Source organism: Sebastes fasciatus, chromosome 5 (genome assembly GCF_043250625.1).
Source record: "Sebastes fasciatus isolate fSebFas1 chromosome 5, fSebFas1.pri, whole genome shotgun sequence".
NCBI lineage: Eukaryota > Metazoa > Chordata > Actinopteri > Perciformes > Sebastidae > Sebastes > Sebastes fasciatus.
The window spans coordinates 25,362,674-25,368,637 of NC_133799.1; the positions used below are offsets into that span (position 1 = coordinate 25,362,674).

At 34.5% G+C, this 5,964-nt stretch overlaps 1 protein-coding gene across 4 annotated transcripts in view; it reads right to left on the reverse strand.

The window, feature by feature from the left end:
* osbpl1a (oxysterol binding protein-like 1A) overlaps window positions 1-5,737 on the reverse strand; it is a 37,085-nt gene extending 31,348 nt beyond the window's left edge. For 2 of the 4 annotated variants that reach the window (XM_074636055.1, XM_074636058.1), the window contains exon 1: window positions 5,438-5,737. The gene's annotated coding sequence lies outside the window, so the exon portion shown is untranslated. Of the gene's footprint in view, window positions 1-736; window positions 877-5,437 lie in introns of those variants that run through there. The other 2 variants (XM_074636059.1, XM_074636057.1) reach the window with 2 other exon arrangements.
* Between the last annotated feature and the right edge of the window lie 227 nt (window positions 5,738-5,964).

Below are 5,964 nucleotides of genomic sequence, written 5' to 3' on the forward strand. Positions count from 1 at the left end.
TTCTTATATACAGTCTATGATTCATCCTTGAGTCAAAGTGGACGTTTGTGCCAAATCTGAAGAAATTCCCTTTAGACATTCCTGAGATATTGCGTTCACAAGAATGGGACGGACAGTTGGACAGACAACCTCAAAACATAATGCCTCCAACCATGGCTGTCGCCGGCGTGGAGGCTTAGAAAGGTACAAATCTACAGCTAAGCTAACGTCTCTTTGAGGCTGTACTGAACTAAATGCTTACATCAGCATGCTAACCAAGCGGCAACCCCCGCTGCTGAAAAATGAAGCCAACGTGGAAGTGCCAAAAACAAAAAACATTTTTGGTCTCTATAGCTAATTTATACGTTCAGGACAATTTTACGGGGGTGAATTTTTATATAACTCACCCGTTTAAATTATATTAAGGCTTAAAGTTAGGCATAATGAGGACGTGGCCGCTTTGAGAGACAGGTGGGTGACGTCTCAGGTCACCTGTGCCCGCGTCAGCTCTGCGGACGCTCTACCTCTTTGCCCATTTTTGGATTAACCGGGAGTTAAGCTGTGTTATTTTATACAGTCTATGATGCTAACATGCTGATGTTGAGCAGGTATAATGTTTACCATGTTTAAAATCGAAGCAGCAGAGACCGAGATATCCTGAATAATAGTCCCTAATAGAAACTCTGCATCCTACATTTCCCATAATGCAGCAGGACAATGACTTTCATTAGACCCCCTCTGCCTGGTAAACACTCACCTTCTTCAATCACCACACCTCCAGTTTGTAACGCAGGCTTTCTGCTAAAAGATGTGTAGCCTCCAAACCCAAGCAGCTCACTGTGACAGCATCAGACTGTACGACAGTTTTCAGTCAGACTCTCTGTGACTTCTTGATGTGTAAAATCAGAGGAGTGCACCTTTAAAGTGACTCGTTAAATCTCCTGGAGAAGTCATCCCGAGTTATATTTCTTTATAAGTCGTCATCTTGTCATTGTCATTGTTTAGGACATGTGATGAAAAAGTCACAAGAAGCAACCGTCAGGATGATTACAAAAGGTGGCAGTCACCAGACCAGCTTTACAGGAAGGAAACAAGTCCTCGCTCTCTCCCCTTTATACACTCTGAGTCCACATGACGCTCTATATTTGCAATAAAACGCTGGTATGCAGAGCGAGAAGAGAGGAACGATTGCTTTATGTAATGTCACGGAGGTTGTCACGTGGCTGTGGAGCAGAATTAATGGACCGCATCGACAACAGAAGACAAATCAGACATCTGCAAACTAAGAAAACCTCGACTGGAAAGTCAAACAGGTTTACCTGGGACTGACGAGCACTGACTCAGTCAGCTTGTCTCTCTGCACACACACCTTTAAAATGTAACTATACATTATAACCGCATAATTAGGATTCATATAGAGATTTATTTGGTGTTTTCCTGTATTCATTTGTATTTTTATCCATTTATTATGAAGTTTAATTTAATCACTGCTTTGTTTCTCATTTGAGCTCTGACAGTTTAATATTTTTTTTTTCTATTTTAATAAACCAATTATTTTTAACCATTTTTAAGCAAAAATAAACATTCCCTTGATTCTGCTTTTCAGTTGTGAGGTTTTGCTGCTTTTCTTTGTCTTACTTTATAGTAAACTGAATATCTTTGGGGGTATTTTGACTGTTGGTCTGAAAAAAGCAATTCCAATACGTCACCTTTGGGTTTTGTTTTGCATTTCATGCTACTTTACTTTCTACTTCTATTCCAAAACATATCAGGGGAAATATTCTATGTTTTCCACTTCATTTATTTGAGAGCTGTACTAGTTACTTTTCAGATTAAGAATTAACATTAAACTTATAAAACACAACACATTGTTCAAAAAATCAAAGAGACATTTCTCATCTAAACTTCTCAGACGGTTTCATTGAAATAACTGTTTGAGGCCAAAAGGCATCAAATGATCTGATAGTTCACAAGAAAGCAAAGTCTAGAGAAAACTTTAACTTGTGCAGCAGAACTTAGTTTATTCCTTCTTTCCTCTTTTATTAATCATCTCACAACCCCTCAGATTTATCTGATGATGCTTTAGAGGGGACGTGCATCGATGTTAACAATCTACTAACGCTGCAACTAACAATTATTTTCATTATCGATTAATGTGCCGACTATTTTCTAGATCGATTAATCATCTGGTCCATAAAATGTTAGAAAATAGTGAAAAATGTCCATCCCAGTCCCTCAGAGTCCAGGGTGATGTCTTTAAATGTCTTGTTTTGTCAGTCCAAAACCCAAAGATATTCAGTTTAATATGATATAAAACAGAGAATCTCCATATTTGAGAGGCTGAAAACAGTGTTTTCTGATATTTTTGCACGAAAAATTACTTTTTGCAGTTTTACAATAAACTGTATTAATGTAATCTATAATAATAAATCAGTCACAGGCTCACACATTTTTACTTCTGATGCTTAAGTACATTCTGCTGACAATACTTCTGTTTTTCTATTTAAGTAAGATTTTGATTGCACGACTTTTACTTGTAGGCTAATGGAGTGTTTTGACATTAAAGTAAGTAAGTAAAGGATCTGCCTATTTCTTCCATCGCTGCTGTCTTGTGACTTTTACTTTTGTTTTTCCAGATTCCAACAGAGTGAACAAAAGAATGAACGTACTCATGATAACAGTCTGAGAAGATAAACTGTACAGACTGTAAATTCCCCCTGAGGCAAAGTTGTTATTGGGCTATACAAACTACTATACAAATACAACTGACTTGACTTGACATGAATTTTTCTTTAATAAATTCAACTAATAATTTCTTGTCTAGCTGAAATCCAGCCAGTTGTAAGATACATTTCTCAGTCTGAAGTGATGCCAGCTGTGACCAGGTGACATTAGAATAACACATCAGTATGGCAGAAGTTAATAATCTCAGTGACGGCTGATGAGGAGACATGAGGACATTTGGAGTCACGCCCAAAAGATATTCATCTGTACTCAAACAAAAACAATCCAGTTCAGAGTTATAGCCGACACAGATTTTTATCTCCTAATGACAGGCAATATTTTACCCCTCACTTCCTCCGCTGGGTCTCAAATGTAAAACCGAAATAGGTTCCTCAAGGTGAGAAACTACAGGCAAAAACATTGTTTTTCATGCTGGCCAATTATGAGATTTGAGGCCATTTTACTTCAATAACTTGTCTTCTCTCAGACTAGTGGAAAGAAAACATCTTAATACACATTTAGATGTTTATTTTATTACTTTGTCTGTTTGCGTATGTAGATTTCTCCTTAATTCAACGAAAGTTACTATTAGATAACGCCTCATTTGCATGTTTAAACATCACATTTCAGAAAACTTGTAATGCAAAAAATAATTGTCTTAACGTCAGTAATCAACTGGGGAAGTTTTCTCTAAATTAGTTTTTTTTAAATCAAACTCTGAGACAGAAATCTACACTTCAGTAGCTCTTACATCCAACAAACTTTCCAGTTTCATTCCTATCTATATTCTGAAGGTTTTTACAGAGGGGTTTGTTCATATATCATTCGTAGTCTGCTTTATACAACATTTTATTCTTAAAAACATGGCAAAAAATTGTATTTTCTGATTTATGGAGAGATAAAAAGAGATTCTCTCTGTAAAAACCTTTGACTGTAATATGTCAAGAAAATGAAACAAGAATTTTGAACCTGACTTTATCCAATGTTCAGTTTTCTGTTCTGGAAATGTATGAAAATTAGCACATATTTAATACGATCTGATTCTTCTTCCATTATTTTATAAAGAGTCTTCTGAACCTGAACTTTTGTAACTTGAGGTTGAACCTGCAACACAGACTATTTCCTGTAACCTCCCAGTTGTGGAAGATATAGCTACTCAGATCTTTTACTTAAAAAAGTATTACAGTGTAGAAATACTCTGTTACAAGTAAAAGTCCTGCATTCAAAATTTGTACTAAAGTCAATGTACAAAAGAACTGTCATCAAAATATACTTAAAGTAAAAAAAGTAAAAGAACACATATGATAATATTGTGTATATAATCCAGAACCTCTCAAATCCTGCTTGTAAAGTTATGGTTACAGACTCTCACCACCTCCCTACACTTGTACTCTAAGTGTAATTCATTTCCCCCAAAAAATAAACAAAATGCCCAATAAACAAAGTTAAAGATGAATTTGACTTATATTATACATTTTTTTAATTTTCTATAGATATCGCGATAATATTATTATCGTACTTGTACTTTACTTGAGTATTTCCATTTTATGCTACTTTCTACTTCTACTCTACTACATCTCAGAGGGAAATATTCTACATTTTACTCCACTACATTTATTTGATACCTTTAATTACTAGTTACATTGTAGATTCAGATTAATAATAATACAAAATATAATTAATTATTCTGAAATAGGGCTGTCGCAATATCAGATTTTCACCACACGATTATTGTGGCCAAAAGAATTCAAACATTTTTACTGAATCAATTTAGATATTTTCCAAAGTAAAAGTCTCCAGAAGTGTTTGATTCAAATTTTTCCCCATGGTCTAGTGTTAAAAAAAGTTAACAATAAATCGTAATATCGGATTGCAATACTTGTAGAATTGCAATACTTAAAATTTGCGGTACATATCGAATCGGCACCCAAGTATCGTGATAGTATCGAATAGGGAGATAGGTGTGTATCGTCTCAGCCCTAATAATGACGGTATTTTTTAATTATATTTTGTATTATTATTAATCTGAATCTACAATGTCATTAAATCATTAAAGGTAGTGAAGTAAAACATAGAATATTGAATGAACGTATTGAGTTGTTAGCAGTGGTGGAAGAAGTATTCAGATGTTTTACTTAAGTTAAAGTAGTAATACCACAGTGTAGAAATACTCTGTTACAAGTAAAAGTCCTGCATTCAAAACTTTACTTAAGTAAAAGTACCAAAGTATTAGCATCAAAAAATAATTGCATCTTATTTCATATACTTGGTAGATTAATGGGTAGTTTAATGTATAATAATATACATTTATTGGCTGATTATATTTTGTATAAATAATCTAAATCTGCAAAGTAAGTAAGTTATCAGATGAATGTTGTGCAGTAAAAATATATATTATTTACTTCTGAATATAAAAGTGGCATAAAATGGAAATACTCAAGTAAAGTACAAGTACCTCAAATTAAAAAAAAAAAATTATCTGAATATATAATGTAACTAGTAATTAAAGGTATCAAATAAATGTAGTGAAATAAAACGTAGAATATTTCCCTCTCAGGGAAACATATGTTTGTTGATCTGAGCTTATTTTGTTCATTTTTTTCTGTTACTATAATATGTTTGTTTTATTATTATTGTGGAAAATAAGAATAAAATATAATGCATGTATTATTTTTTCAAAAAAAAGCAAAAAAAAAGCAGCAAACATATAATAAGTAGTGAGCCAGACACTTACTGGTTCAGCTCTCCCAGTGCAGAACAGCAGAGTCTAGTGTGTTGATGCAGCTGATGAGGCCTCTGTGTAGCAGCATGTGATGCTTTAAGCTCCTCTGAGCCGCTTCCTGCTGCTTCTACTGCAGCTCCAGCAGCTCCTCCAGCTCCGTACGACACATCACGGTCACGTTATTATTATATTATAACATCAACGTTCCCCATTTATCGGTCTCAACCGACGCTGATGATGAAACACAGCTGCCAGTCACACACCTCTGTATTCTGTTTACACTTACATCAGCTGATCGCTCAGAGCGGAAGTAGCCCTATATCATCTGTTTGTGTGTTTCAAAATAAAAGCTTGGCTTGCTATTTCAAACGCAGAAAAAAAATTCCAGCGACACATAAGTTGCAATTTCTTTTACACATTATATGCAATTGACATTTATTAATTTATAAAGCAAATTAGTTGTTTGTCACGCTTTGTAATTTGCGTTGTCTTTATCGTAGTAGCTTTTATTTTGTTGAGTGTAAGCCTTTGCCCCGGAA